Here is a 16442-nt window from a genome sequence, read left to right on the forward strand (position 1 = left end):
ACACCTATCCTTAAAAAGCCAACCCTCGATCCAACTGCTATGTCCAGCTATCGCCCAATATCGTTGCTCCCATTCGCTTCCAAACTCCTGGAGCAGCACGTCCACTCTGAACTTTCCTCCCACCTCTCATCTAACTTGCTCTTTGACAATCTACAATCTGGTTTCCGCCGCCATCACTCAACTCAGACAGCCCTGACCAAAATCACTAACGACTTACCGCCAAAGCTAACGTACAATACTCTGTACTGCTCCTTCAAGACCTGTCCTCTGCTTTCGACACAGTTGACCACGGCCTCCTACTACAGATCCTCTCCTCCTTTGGCATCAAAGACCTCTCCCTATCCTGGATCTCCTCGTACCTTTCCAACCGCACATTCAGCGTCTCCCACTCCCACACTACCTCCTCATCCCACCCTCTCTGTTGGAGTCCCCCAAGGCTCTGTTCTAGGACCCCTACTCTTCTCAATCTATACACTTGGCCTGGGACAACTCATAAAGTCTCATGGATTCCAGTACCACCTCTCTGCTGATGACACTCAGATCTACCTCTCTGGCCCAGACATCACCGCTCTGCTGTCCAGAATCCCAGAGTGTGTATCAGCCATATCCTCCTTCTTCTCCTCTCGCTTCCTCAAACTCAATGTGGACAAATCTGAACTCATCATCTTTCCCCCATCCCATAGATCTTCCTTACCTGACCTATCTATCGCAATCAATGAAATCATGCTTTCCCCCATACCGGAAGTCCGCTGCCTCGGAGTAACCTTTGACTCTGCCCTGTCCTTCAAACTGCACATCCAAGCTCTGTCCACCTCCTGTTGCCTCCAGCTCACAATATCTCCAGAATCCGTCCTTTCCTAAACCGTCAATCTACTAAAATGCTTGTGCATGCCCTCATCATCTCCCGCCTTGACTACTGCAACATCCTATTCTGTCTCCTCCCTGCTAACATCCTTGCACCTCTCCAGTCCATCCTTAACTCTGCTGCCCGACTAATTCATCTCTCCCCTCGCTACTACTCTGCTTCCCCCCTCTGCAAATCTCTTCACTGGCTCCCATTCCCTCAGCGTATCCAGTTCAAATTACTAATACTGACCTACAAACCCATCCATAACCTGTCTCCTCCATATATCTCTGAACTAATCTCCTGATATCTTCCCTCACGTAATCTCCGGTCCTCCCAAGACCTCCTTCTCTCCTCCACGCTTATTTACTCCTCATCCAATCGCCTCCAAGACTTCTCCCGAATATCCCCCATCCTCTGGAATTCTCTGCCCCAACACGTCCGACTATCAACCACATTCGGATCCTTCAGATGGAACCTGAAAACCTACCTCTTCAGGAAAGCCTACAGCCTGCACTGACCCCGCTGCCTCCTCACCAATACTGAAGCTACCGCCTCACCAACACCGGAGCTCCTGCAACCCTCAACCTATTGTCTCCTTCCCCATAATCCGGTAGAATGTATGCCCGCAAGGGCAGGGTCCTCGCCCCTCTGTATCATTGTCTGTCATTGTCAGTTTGCTTACTGTAAGTGATATCTGTAACTTGTATGTAATCCAATCTCATGTGCAGCACCATGGAATCAATGGTGCTATATAAATAATAATAATGTTGTCACCCTCCTTGCTTCGTGTCGCAGCTCCTGCGCAGGCTTTCTGATTTGCCCTGTTGAGGGCAGAGTAAAGAACTGCAGTGCACAGGCGCTGGGCCTCTCAGAGCTTTCCTGGCATTTGAAGGATTGCTTCAAATTGTACCACACCTCCATGCACTACTAATTTACTTTACAGGAACCAGTAGATTAGTTCCAAAGAGGGGGCACATCTAGATAAGCTCCTTGGGGGTCTAGGTTCTAAAATGATGTCACTTGTGTTCTATTTTTTTACTGTTTAGGCACATAAGGGGCTCTGCAAATGGAACATGATGCCCGCAGACCATTCCATCAAAGTCTGCATTCCAAAATGTCACTGCTTCCCTTCCGAGCCCCGACGCGTGCCCAAACAGTTTTTTCCCACATATGGGGTACCAGTGTACTCAGGACAAATTGGACAACTTTTGTGGTCCAATTTCTCCTGTTACCCTTGGGAAAATAAAAAATTGGGTACTAAAAGATCATTTTGTGGGAAAAAATAGGATTTTTTATTTTCCCACCCGGGTGTTATAAACTTTAGTGAAGCACTTGGGGGTTCAAAATTCTCACCACACGCCTAGATAAGTTTCTTAGGGGGTCAAGTTTCCAAAATGGGGTCACTTGTGGGGGGTTTCTACTGATTAGGCACATCAGGGGCTCACCAAACGGAACATGATGCCCCCAGATCATTCCATCAAAGTCAGCATTCCAAAAACGTCATTGCTTCTCTTCCGAGCCCCGAAGTGTGCCCAAACAGTAGTTTTCTCCCACATATGGGGTATCAGCGTACTCAGAACAAAGTGGACAACTTTTGGGGTCCAATTTCTCCTGTTACTCTTGGGAAAAAAAATTTGGGACTAAATGATCATGTTTGTGGAAAAAATAGGATTGTTTATTTTCATGCCCGGGCGTTATAAACTTTTGTGAAGCACTTGGGGCTTCAATGTTCTCAACACACATCTAGACAAGTTCCTTAGGGGGTCTAGTTTCCAAAATGGGGTCACTTGTGGGGGTTTCCACTGTTTAGGCACATCAGGGGCTCGCCAAGCGCGACATGGCGTCCGATCTCAATTCCAGACAATTTTAGCTTCAAAATGTCAAACGGCACTCCTTTCCTTCTGAGCCCTGCCGTGCCCCAAAAAGTGGTTCCCCCCACATATGGGGTATCAGGGTACTCAGGACAAATTGGACAACTTTTGAGGTCCATTTTCTCCTTTTACCCTTGGGAAAATAAAAAAAATTGTAGCTGAAAGATCATTTTTGTAACTAAAAAGTAAAATGTTCATTTTTTCCTTCTGCTCCTGTGAAACACCTGAAGGGTTAATAAACTTCTTGAATGTGGTTTTGAGTACCTTGAGGTGAGCAGTTTTTAGAATGGTGTGACTTTTGGGTATTTTCTGCCATATAGACCCCTCAAAGTGACTTCAAATGTGAGGTGGTCGCTAAAAAAAATGGTTTTGTAAATGTTGTTGTAAAAATGAGAAATCACTGGTTTGAAAATTACAAAATATTGGCCAAATTTCTGTTGTTTTTTTTACACAAATAAACGCAAGTTATATCGAATAAATTTTACCACTAAGGCTACTTTCACACTAGCGTCGTGCACTGCACGTCGCAATGCGACGTGCCGACGCTAGCGTTGAAAGCGCCGCACAACGGGGGCAGCGGATGCAGTTTTTAAACGCATCCGCTGCCCCATTGTAAGGTCCGGGGAGGAGGGGCTGGAAATGGCGGACACGTCGCACAAAAAAACTTTACATGTAACGTTTTTTTGTGCCGACGGTCCGCCAAAACACGACGCATCCGTCGCATGATGGATGCGACGTGTGGCAATCCGTCGCAATGCGTCGTTAATGCAAGTCAATGGAGAAAAAACGCATCCTGCAAGCACTTTTGCAGGATGCTTTTTTCTCGAAAACGACGCATTGCGACGGAGGCCAAACGACGCTAGTGTGAAAGTAGCCTTACATGAAGTACACTATGTCACGAGAAAACAATCCCAGAATCGCCAAGATCTGTTGAAGCGTTCCAGAGTTATAACCTCATAAAGGGACACTAGTCAGAATTGTAAAACTTGGCCCGGTCATTAACGTGCAATACACCCTTGGGGGTAAAGGGGTTAATCCATCTTTTTGATCACGTTTTATTCCACTTTTTCTTCGGCGGTATGATGATAAAGTATATTTTTTGCCTCATTTTTGTTTCGGTGTTCACTGAAGGGGGAAGTCCACACACCCAGCCAGGACCCCATCTTCATGTAGCGTGTCGGGGCGTGGAAGAAGACGAGTACCTCGCTCACGAACACAGTCCGTCGCCATGTTACACAGGTGCGGAGATGGCGTACTTAATTCTCTGAGTCCGTGGATGCTGTTGCTTGGCGACTTGGGATTTCATTAATAAGTCTGCTAGCCACTCACACTAGAATACTAATTGTAGACATCACCGTGCAGGAGTTCCCGCGCTTTCCTGAGGTGAGGGAATGATGTGCCGCCAGCTCGCACAGCCACAGAACGCGTACGCGCACGGGACCGAGCCTGGCAGATAACGCGTGCGCGTCCTGGAGGGAGCGCGCCGGAGATGCCGCTGGTCTGAGCTGAGGCTGCAGAGGCGGCGGACGGAGGGAGCGCTCAGGAGGACAGAGCAGCATCTACACCCAGCACAAGCAGCAGCATCTTCCCTGCCAGCAGAGAGGAGCACCAGTGCAGGTAAGATGGCAGTCTGTCAGCGCAGTGCATTCTCCCCCTTCGGGACTGATGGGCTGCAAGGCAACAGATGCATTTTGCAGTAATCTCTTTAATTCAGCTAAGCTGTGTAGTCACGTCCCCCGTGTTCTGTCTGACGCCCACGTACGAGCCGTGGAATGGGAAGTTTAATGACAGCGCTCCTGATTGCAGTCAGCGATAACCTGCCATCGTGTGCACTGTGCCCCATGAAATGCCCAGAGGAAGTTCAGTAATGGACGTGCGCGATGTCGGTGCCCACTGAGCACATTCATTCTCCCTGATCGATCGCTGCGCTTTCACAGCTGAGGAGAGCTATCCTCGGGGGTATTGGCTGGCATTAGGGACGGTCTGCTGGCTGGCAGCCCCTCTCCATGTTACTGACTGCAGCCATCCGGCCCTGTCTGATGCCCAGGCCCCAGGCAGGTGCTCCCTCATTGCACACAATCTCCAGTGACCAGTAACAATTCGGATCCCAGTGCCAACTCTGCCAGGGATGCCAGCCCTGGCTGTAAGGTGCCATGCTAGGGCCAGATTCTGGTATTATGGCTCCAATGGATGATTGTAAAGTAATGCATCACACTGACACTGGGGCTTGGCTATACTTCTGTACTTGCTGTGACTTGTGGTGCTGATGTAGCAGAGAGGAGCTGGTACCAGTAGTTATGCAGTAGTTTGTACTGATAACACTGAAGAATTAGATTAAGGAGTGTTCATTTTGCGCTAACAGAAAGTTGTAATGCCAGCAATGCCTGACTTGTAATTATAAAGTTCAGCGAATATATTCGGATTTGGTCGCCGAATCTGAATTTACCATATTTGGGCCATATTCGAACCCTGTTCATGCCGAATGTTAGTTTGATGATCGGTTCCGAACATATTCGGTCATTTCTACTCTCATTGACTGGGTTCAGCAAATATTGCAAAAAACAATATTGGATGCCGATCGTATTCGGAACCGAATCCGAACAAATTCGCTCAACTCTACTTGTAATGCCCAGTGTGCCCAAACTTCTACATGAGCGCCCAGCTACATGGCCAGCACCAGAGACCAGATTACTGGATCAGCACTGCTTATTTCTATGAGCTTAATCCACTACTCCATATCAAAACATGGCATCCAAAGACTTCACTGAAATGGTGTAGAAAGTCAGATTTTGTTGCTCCTTGTTGTTTGAGACTCTGGTCTTTCTGATTGTTGATTTTTTTTTTGTTTGTTGCACTCATGTGCTGTTATCATAATAATTGTGTATTGTTTTTCGTAAAATGAGAACAAAAACATAGAAGAAAAAAAAGTAAGATTTTGTTTACTGGTGGATGTCTCTGCTTACAAATATTAGTAGAACTGCTTATTTATGTTTGCCCTTTACTTTACGGCTTGGTAAAGGGTAGGACTGACTGCCCGGGGGAGCCAAGGCACAGTAAATGTCTGTGTGTATGAAGCATGGGTCTTATGGTAATGAGTACAGGACTTATCCAAAAGATCTGCCCAGCAAGTGCATAGTGTGCTGATGTCCCAATAATGTCACACGAAAATAAATATTGAATCTGTTGGTTTGTGTGTAGCACGTCATATGCAGAGTTGCCAACTTGTCTTTTTGTTTTTTTCTGAACAGCTTATCAAAAAATCATGGACAGACAATATTTGTTATGGACACATTGGAAAACCATCATAAATCATTCTGATGATCTACAGCCAGAGGCGTAGCTAGGGTTTCGTTTCGAGAAGGGGGGGGGGAGGGCGAAACTTCTCAGTGGGCCCCTAACCAGGTAACCTTGATTACAACTGGGAGATGCACCCTAATAGTGGAGGAGAACCTCAGCAGATGATCACGCTGCTACTGAAAATAACCTCTATACGAGGACCAACATGGATATTACCGCCATATGGTCAGTGGTAGATACCAGCCCTACAGAACATATAAGAGCTTACAGCACAGTTACAGATAATGACTGTTCTTTCTGATGGAATCATTCACTTTTCAAGTCTTCTCCATCTGGCCCAGCCCGACATGAAGACTTCTTATATCTACGACTCGGCTGAAGAGAATACAACAAAGACACATTTCACTTCTCATATTCTAGCCCCGTCACCATCTATTCCCAACCTGCACAAACTGCTTATCCTGCTGATATCCCAATATTGAGCCGCTGCTGCCGTATATGTCCCTATTACTGCACCTGCTCTGTGGTTCTCTGTGCCTTCTAAATTATAAAGCACCCCTCTATAATATAGTAATACTGGGTGTAAGTTCCCTAGAAAACAGTGCCCATATTTTGCCCCCTAGAAAGTAATATTGCCCTGTGTGCCCCTATAATAGTCACAGTAACCTGAGTTCCCCAATAACAATAAGTGCCCACTTTACTTTTAATAATGTTCCGAGTCTCCCCCCTGTACAGCTCCCCTATACACAGTATGATGCTCTCTTATACACAGTATAATGCCCCCCCTCACTGTATAGTACCACTCACACAGTATACTGACCCCTTAGTATCTCCCAAACTGTTTTATGACTCCAACACTGTATGATGGCCCCCTCACTGTAATCTCCACACTGTATGATGGCCCCCTAGATAGCCTCCATATAGTATAATGTACCAGATAGTCCTCAATATAGTGTAATGCACTCCCCATAGGCCTACTCTATTGTATAATGCACCCCCCATAGGCAGACTCTATAGCATAAGGCAGCCCCAATAGGCAGACTCTGTAGTATAAGGCAGCAACCATAGGCAGACTATGAGGTATAAGGAATCCCCCCCAAAAGGCAGACCCTGTAGTATAAGGCAGACCCCCATAGGCAGACTCTGTAGTATAAGGCAGCCTCCATAGGCAGACTCTGTAGTATAAGGAAGCCATTCCCCCATAGGCAAACTCTGTAGTATAAGGAAGTCCCCCCATAGGCAGACTCTGTAGTATAATTAAGTCCCCCCATAGGCAGACTCTAGTATAAGGAAGTCCCCCCATAGGCAGACTCTATAGTATATGGAAGTCCCTCCATAGGCAAACTCTGTATTATAAGGCAGCCCCCATAAAAAAATTAAATATATATTCTCCTCTCTTCCTCCTGGTTCCTCCGCTGCTCTGAGCGCCTGCGCATCTCCAGACAGCGGGCACTGAGCAGTGACGTCATCGTGACCCCTGTCAGTGTCGGCGACGTCAGATGCTGACAGGGGAATGATGGGAGAGGGAGCATAATGCTCCTTCTCCCGTCAATGCAGTCAGCTGTATCGGCATCTGGACGATATAGCTGAACCTGTGCTGATGGGTGGGGGCCCACTGCTGGCATCGGGCCCCCCCACCTGCTCAGGGGCCCCGTAGCAGCCGGGCGGCAGTGCAGGGAGATCGATTCCCCCTGCTCTGCCGCAGCATGTAACTGTATCTGTGCGCTGTGCACGCCAATACAGTTACAGTAGCGTAGCTCCAGGTGGGTCCCCTGAGAGCTCTGGGCCCGGGGCGCTTGCATCCTCTGCCCCCCCCCGGTAGCTACGCTACTGTCTACAGCCCATAGTTCTGATACGTAGACATCGGCTGCAGTCTTTGTGATCTGTAAAATGAGGATAATTATTAACATAATCTTTCAAAGTTTCTTCAATTTCACAAAAATCACGAATGCCTTATTTTTTTACAGAAGAGGCAAAAAGGTGCCCTATATTTATGCACCATCCTGGAATTCCTGGATGATTGGCAATTTTGGTTACATGAAGCATTTATGATCAAAATCACTGAAGCGTTGAGATATTCCTTCATAAGTGAGATATGATGTGTGACATGTGATATCTAATCACACCCCTTTCTAATGACAAATGATAAAACTGACCATGGAGGGGGGACTCTGGAAACATCCAAGTGGGCTGTGCTGCAGGGTTTCCGTAACTCCTGTAGATGTGAATTATGGAAACAGTATAGCATATTAATCTACAATGTGTCCATAACTTAGGATTTATGGAACAACATAGCTCACTGTGCTGCAAAGTTTCTGTAAATCCATTCACTTCATTGGGAATTGTGGAAAATGCCTAGAACAGCCCCTTCAGTTGTTTCTGGACAGTCTGCAAAAACAGTGCACTTTTTTCCTCTGTCTGTAAAAAAAAAAAAAAAAATTGCGTCCGTAATATTTTGGAAACTAAGAACGCTTGTTCAGATGTTTTGCGATTGTAATTATTATCATTTTACAGTTAACTGTGAATGCAGCTGATGTCTTCATATCAGAATTATGGGCTGTAGATATGTATTTCATATCATGTATAATCATAATGATTTATTATCGTTTTACAACTTGTCCGTAAAAAATGTTGGTTGACCATTAATTTTTTGTAAACTGTCCAGACAAAAATAAAAATTAAATTGGCAACCTTGCTCATTCGCCTGTGGTTGGTGCAGTCGCAGAGAGATAGACAGGGCTTGCTGAGCTGTCAGGATTGTGAGTGACAGCTCTACCGCCCAATCTGAGGCAGATTGTGTTATGAATGACAGCTCAGCCATCCTATCTGATATAGACCTACCGCAACCATGAAGGAACAACACGATCAAAAATGTTAAAAATTAACACATTTTATTAATGAATAAATAAATATATAACAACCAGAGTAACATAGAAAAACTATTGAAGTAATAAAATCAGTACATATTATGGGACATAGATACAAAAAAAACAAGAAGAGCCATATTCCGCCAATAACAGCCATATATGCTCAATATTGATATGGGTTCCACATATTATATGGTAACGATCCAGTAGGTTTATATCACAAGAACCAAAATGGTGGCAAGATACCTATATAATCGACCATATCTATATTGTATATGATACAAAAAGGCTATTTAATGTTATGGCATGATAGAAAAGTTATTATATAATAAGGCTAATTATTCTCATAGCCTGATAAGTATTGGCTATCATCATGTGAAAGGTCCTACAACTAAGCTATGAAATTGGTGCACTCAGTTGTATCTTAATTATATATTACTTGTGGCCAAATTGGAGAAAATATATGTGCTTTAATGCACCTCCCCGGTCACACTTGTGAACCAAAAATATAACACATTCAATAATCAATTGCATATCAGTTACCTGTGGCCGTGGTGTGGAAATACGTACTGTATGATGCTAGACACCTCAATGCACGTTTCACGGCCAGGAAAATCACTGGCAAACGCGCAAATGTCATCTATGTCTAATCTTTCTACCGCCCGTGATCTACATTGTAAGGCCGGGGTCACACTTGCAAGTTCAATGCGAGAAACTCGCTTCAATACCCGTCACTGCCACCGGCACTCGGGACCGGAGTTTGCGACTGCATAGAAATACATGCCGGGCATTGATGCGAGAGACTCATGCGAGTTTCTCACATTGAACTCGCAAGTGTGACCCCGTCCTTAGGATGTGTGTCCACGATGAGTTTAGAGTGAGTTTTTGACTCTGCATATAATTTTGCTGCATCACAAATGTCTTACGCTGTGCGCCCATGATGAGGTTTTGGTGAGTTTTTAAATGTGTATTTTCCCACTCAAAAATGCAATGAAAAAATGCAAGTAATGTAATTTACTTAATAGATGCAGAAAATCTGCAACATCAAAAACTCACAAAAATCTCATCATGGGAGCGTAGCCTAATAGATAAAAGCTTTGTAATTTATGTTTTCATTTGTGAAAATTACTGATAAATCACTGATGGTATAAACTGACACTCTGGCCGAATACTGCTCAAAATCGAATGCAAAATTCTGATGAAACTCGGGTCATATTTTTTTTGTGTACGTAAAAAATCACACATGTCTGAACGAGGCCTAAAACGTTGTCTCATTAGATACACCCTGGACAAATGCATGTCATCCTGAGGTTACCATGGCTCCCACTCTCGGCACCCATGGATATTGGTGATTTTGCTAGGGTAAGATCTTGATATATCAATCTTACTCTAACAGAATCATAGACCCCCATCTATGATAGTTTGCCTTCATTGAGCATATGGACAAGGTTTATTTATTTATTTATTTTACTGTCTTTTATAGCACCCTTAATTCCACAGCGCTTTACAGACATCAGCATCACCGTCCCCATTGTGCCTCACAATCTAGATTCCCTAGTATGTCTTTGAAATGTGGGAGGAAACCGGAGAATCCGGAGGAAACCCACACAAAAATGGGGAGAACACGCAGACTTCTTGCAGATGTTGTCCTTGGTGGGATTTGAATCAGACCCCAGCGCTGCATTGAATTTATTTGGTAATGAAAGGATTTACATGCAAAATGTTTGATTCAACAAGTTTATTAGCTAAAGTAAAGTGATATACTTTTCAATTCCTGACTTGTGATTGATTTTGATTGGTTTTCTGACGTATTTTGTTCTTGACCTTTTTGGCCATATTCACTCCACCGTTGCTTTTGTAATCACCTATGTGTAGATGGTAAGTGGAAAAGAAGCAAAAGTTTAATTTTTGTTTTGAAACCTGCTGAGCGGTAATTTAAAGGGCACAATATATTTATTACATGATAAAAATATATGCCTGATGTACATGGACAAAATTGTTGATATCATCTAGTAAAGTGAGAAATACCCACAGTGGTCATTGAAATAACTTCAAGCTGACAAAAGTAATATTCAATTTTATTTTATTGAACATTAACTAATGAAAATCAGACATTGCTTTTGAAATGGAGTTCAACAGAAATGAAAACAAAAATGAAAAAGGCTTGAACAAAAATAATGGTGCCCCTTTAAAAGATTGACATTTTTTTTACTATAGGGATATGATAAACAAAAGTGTGTCCTGTGATTAGCATCACAGTTGTCTACAAACTTGTAGTCAGTCAGTTTGCCTGTTTACAGGGTGAAAAGTAGTCACTGTACTGTTTGAAATCCTGGTGTGAGATGGGAGTCGAAGGGCAGCGCAAACTGCGCATGCCTGAAAAAAACTTACAGCGCAGGCGCCGGGGACTTTAATGAAGGAAGTGGAGGTGGCGCACGGAGGCCCTGAGTGATGGCTGGGAGGCGTTTGTGTCAGGGGGGAAAAGACATGCCCCCCTGACAAAATACAGGTAGGAAAGGCAAATTCTAAAAACGAATAGTTCAGCGTTGGCAGGGACCCCAACTAAAAGAGCCACCTTGACAGAATGCAGCATTAGTGCTGCACAAGGTGGCTCTTTTAGTTAAAAACACCTGGGGGGGTGACAGGTTCCCTTTAAAAGTGAAGGTCATACGACCGTCTCCGAACAGCTTGATGTTCCTGTTACTACAGTTGCACATATTATTCTGAAGTTTAAAGGGATTGTCCCACACTCTCTGTGACTGCAGACTTTTGAATCCCCCTCACACGCATTGTGCGCTATGAGGATTCGCCAGTTTCTGAGCCGGCAACAGAGGTAATGTATGTGATGTGCATACTCCTGGGCAGAAGATGTCTAGTGGGCCCTGCCTTTCTCCATACAAGGGTATTGAGTGAGGCTGTGCCCACTGGACAGCCGCCCCCATTGGACAGATGTGCCCTCGCTCCATGGAGGGTCCACCTAGATGGCTTCTGCCTGGGAGTATGCATATCGCATCCGGTGATTCCTCACAGCCCACAGTGGGTATGCTGGGGGGATTCAAAAGTCTGCAGTCAAACAGAGTGACAGCAGACATTTCATTTTAGAGCAGACAATCCCTTTAAGGTGTCAGGTCTGACTTCAGACTTATGAATCCTTCTAGTTCAAGTTCTGTGCACTGCGAATATTCACCGTTCTCTGAACCAAGGTTAGGTATACATACTGCCTGGCAGAACCCTTCTAGTGGGCGTGGCCTCTCTCAATACTGCGAGTATTGCGAGACCGCACCCACTAGACTGGTCCTGCCCAGGAGCATGCATATCGCATATCTGACTGCCATCCCGGGGCAGAGAACTGCAAATCCTCAAATCACACATTGCTTGTGCTTGTCACAGTGGTGAGGGAATTGAAACACACGGTCATACCACAAAACTTACCGTACATAAAACGGGAAAAATATTTACCTACCCCAACCTTTTTTCAGACATCTCTCGAGAAGGCCTCATTCAGATATTCGTTCTTCACGTACTTGTTCTATCTTTGGGTTTCACAGATAAACCACGTGCACATTATAGTTTATGGAGCTGTCCACTTGTTCGTGTTTTTTTATAACCCATGTGCCCACAAATTATAATGAAGACATGCCGATCGACATATTGGATCAAAATTACCCATACAAGTCTATGGGTCCATGAAAATCATGTGGATGGCATCAGTGTGGCATCCATGTGCTGTTTCTGATTAACATTATTTAATAGGAGCTTTGCAATTTATTTATATATACATGAAAATCTTTGGTATAAACTGATACGCTAACAAAATACTGATGAAACTTCTTTTGCGTGCATGAAAAATTACTGACGTCTGAATGAAGCCCAAGTCAAAGAGATTTCCTGCAAAGAGTGGATCATATTTTGGTGGAGTTTATGAAACAGTTTGTTATATGGCCTCCTGTTCATTTGAATTCAAGCCTTTAGTAGCCATATCAGTTAGAGAAGGCTGACTTTATTCTAGGAATGGGTTATACAGATCGCACCACTTTTTTCTTAGTGAGATATTACAAAACAGAAGGAAGCCCAAGAGTTAAAAGAGTAGTTCTGTTGTCCTTTTGTGCTGAGCAACCAAAATTCCATAGGTTATGTGACAGTAAATCATAGGAAGTAGCTCTGTATCATCATAATGATATTTCAATAAAAGGAATAGAAGGTGAACTGTTTGCTGATTCAGATTGAGTCACAAGTGTTTTGATGAAGACATCTGTGATAGTGATTACTGTTAGAATGTCAGCACCTTCTGTAGCAAAGAGAATTTATTTTTGTCGTCTTAATGGAAACCAATACTTGGATCAGTTGATTCATCAGATAATGGGAACCTCTTAGAAACTTCTAACCCCACAAACTATTTGTAAGACAGTGTGGCCCTTTAAAAGATAAGCAAGTCGATCCCTTTATGATCAAAAAGCCTTAGTGCAGCAGCGCAAAATTACGATTTGAAGTTCAAATATGCAAATTGCCTCTTCTGAGAAAAAGAGGACTTTACTCTATAGCGCCACCTATTGGAAGTAGCGATCCTACAAGTCACAATCAACCCTTTAACGAGTCGTGCAATATGACTTAGGATAAAAGCCAAATCAGTATCTCAATTCGCAGACACGGTGTTTCGGGCTGTTGGCCCTCGTCAGTGCGAAGCATGAGAACTGATTTGGCTAGGTGAGAGGCTCTGGAGTGGGGTCTAAGGGGTAACGTTTCTCCTTATGGAGAGTGACATACCATCTCTGGCTTGTCAAGGTAAGGAGGCTTATTCGCCGTGCAATGCTCCTCTAGGAATTTAAATATGCAAATTGCCTCTTCTGAGAAAAAGAGGACTTTACTCTATAGCGCCACCTATTGGAAGTAGCGATCCTACAAGTCACAATCAACCCTTTAACGAGTCGTGCAATATGACTTAGGATAAAAGCCAAATCAGTATCTCAATTCGCAGACACGGTGTTTCGGGCTGTTGGCCCTCGTCAGTGCGAAGCATGAGAACTGATTTGGCTAGGTGAGAGGCTCTGGAGTGGGGTCTAAGGGGTAACGTTTCTCCTTATGGAGAGTGACATACCATCTCTGGCTTGTCAAGGTAAGGAGGCTTATTCGCCGTGCAATGCTCCTCTAGGAATTTAAATATGCAAATTGCCTCTTCTGAGAAAAAGAGGACTTTACTCTATAGCGCCACCTATTGGAAGTAGCGATCCTACAAGTCACAATCAACCCTTTAACGAGTCGTGCAATATGACTTAGGATAAAAGCCAAATCAGTATCTCAATTCGCAGACACGGTGTTTCGGGCTGTTGGCCCTCGTCAGTGCGAAGCATGAGAACTGATTTGGCTAGGTGAGAGGCTCTGGAGTGGGGTCTAAGGGGTAACGTTTCTCCTTATGGAGAGTGACATACCATCTCTGGCTTGTCAAGGTAAGGAGGCTTATTCGCCGTGCAATGCTCCTCTAGGAATTTAAATATGCAAATTGCCTCTTCTGAGAAAAAGAGGACTTTACTCTATAGCGCCACCTATTGGAAGTAGCGATCCTACAAGTCACAATCAACCCTTTAACGAGTCGTGCAATATGACTTAGGATAAAAGCCAAATCAGTATCTCAATTCGCAGACACGGTGTTTCGGGCTGTTGGCCCTCGTCAGTGCGAAGCATGAGAACTGATTTGGCTAGGTGAGAGGCTCTGGAGTGGGGTCTAAGGGGTAACGTTTCTCCTTATGGAGAGTGACATACCATCTCTGGCTTGTCAAGGTAAGGAGGCTTATTCGCCGTGCAATGCTCCTCTAGGAATTTAAATATGCAAATTGCCTCTTCTGAGAAAAAGAGGACTTTACTCTATAGCGCCACCTATTGGAAGTAGCGATCCTACAAGTCACAATCAACCCTTTAACGAGTCGTGCAATATGACTTAGGATAAAAGCCAAATCAGTATCTCAATTCGCAGACACGGTGTTTCGGGCTGTTGGCCCTCGTCAGTGCGAAGCATGAGAACTGATTTGGCTAGGTGAGAGGCTCTGGAGTGGGGTCTAAGGGGTAACGTTTCTCCTTATGGAGAGTGACATACCATCTCTGGCTTGTCAAGGTAAGGAGGCTTATTCGCCGTGCAATGCTCCTCTAGGAATTTAAATATGCAAATTGCCTCTTCTGAGAAAAAGAGGACTTTACTCTATAGCGCCACCTATTGGAAGTAGCGATCCTACAAGTCACAATCAACCCTTTAACGAGTCGTGCAATATGACTTAGGATAAAAGCCAAATCAGTATCTCAATTCGCAGACACGGTGTTTCGGGCTGTTGGCCCTCGTCAGTGCGAAGCATGAGAACTGATTTGGCTAGGTGAGAGGCTCTGGAGTGGGGTCTAAGGGGTAACGTTTCTCCTTATGGAGAGTGACATACCATCTCTGGCTTGTCAAGGTAAGGAGGCTTATTCGCCGTGCAATGCTCCTCTAGGAATTTAAATATGCAAATTGCCTCTTCTGAGAAAAAGAGGACTTTACTCTATAGCGCCACCTATTGGAAGTAGCGATCCTACAAGTCACAATCAACCCTTTAACGAGTCGTGCAATATGACTTAGGATAAAAGCCAAATCAGTATCTCAATTCGCAGACACGGTGTTTCGGGCTGTTGGCCCTCGTCAGTGCGAAGCATGAGAACTGATTTGGCTAGGTGAGAGGCTCTGGAGTGGGGTCTAAGTTCATCATTCTTGAAGTGCATTGGAGCCTGACGATGTACTTTTAGCTCCTCAGCCTCATTCTGTACTCCCCTTCTAGGGCCACCCTCCTCTGATTGACAGGTAATTTGCTCTGGTACATGGCCAGCAACCTGTCAGCACCAGGGAACGCAGCATGAGACTGAGATGCTGGAAGTGCATCCTCCGGCCCCCATGCACTTTCAAACTGACGAATACTGAACTTCAAAATGCGATTTTGCATACCTAGCTGTTGATGGACATTGATACCATTTTCATGGAATAATAAGTTAAAAGCTGGCATTCATGTACATGTTAACGAAGATGAAAGACAAAGGGGACGAGGCATTAAGACTTTGCACATGCCAGCCTTAATGAAGGGTTAGCTGGAATATGATACACCAAATTCATTAAAGAAGCACTTCCGTTATTTTTTTTCCATTAAATGTGTGTATAAATACATGTAATATAGTGTGAATGTATTAATAGACTCACCTAGCGCTACTCTGTCCAGTGTTCTGCGCCAGCGCCATTCTTTTCCTCTTTGTGACGTCTCTGTAATTGTGACTAGCCAGCTCATTCTATGGTTTATGGATCTCTTTTAAAATGTAAGTCTATGGATTACATTGGATTTTTGCAATGGAAGTCTCTGGAGCCTGATTGTGACGCTGCATGGGCTGCCATTCTAAAAGTTATTTTCGGGTCTCGAAGAGCTTAGCGTGACCTTGAAGAGCGGTGACATCACTGAGAAGAGAACAGATCTAGATCCCAGAGAGAGAACTCACACTACATGCATATACAGTACACACTCATTTAATGAATAAAAAACATAATGGTAGTGCTTTTTT

General features: G+C 44.4%; 1 protein-coding gene across 21 annotated transcripts in view; it reads left to right on the plus strand.

The window, feature by feature from the left end:
* Nucleotides 1-4071: 4071 nt before the first annotated feature.
* NRCAM (neuronal cell adhesion molecule) overlaps nt 4072-16442 on the plus strand; it is a 305467-nt gene continuing 293096 nt past the window's right edge. For all 21 annotated transcript variants that reach the window (XM_077265085.1, XM_077265082.1, XM_077265088.1 and 18 more), the window contains exon 1: nt 4072-4335. The gene's annotated coding sequence lies outside the window, so the exon portion shown is untranslated. The remainder of the gene's footprint in view (nt 4336-16442) is intronic.

This window comes from Ranitomeya variabilis, chromosome 5, assembly GCF_051348905.1.
Source record: "Ranitomeya variabilis isolate aRanVar5 chromosome 5, aRanVar5.hap1, whole genome shotgun sequence".
Lineage (NCBI taxonomy): Eukaryota > Metazoa > Chordata > Amphibia > Anura > Dendrobatidae > Ranitomeya > Ranitomeya variabilis.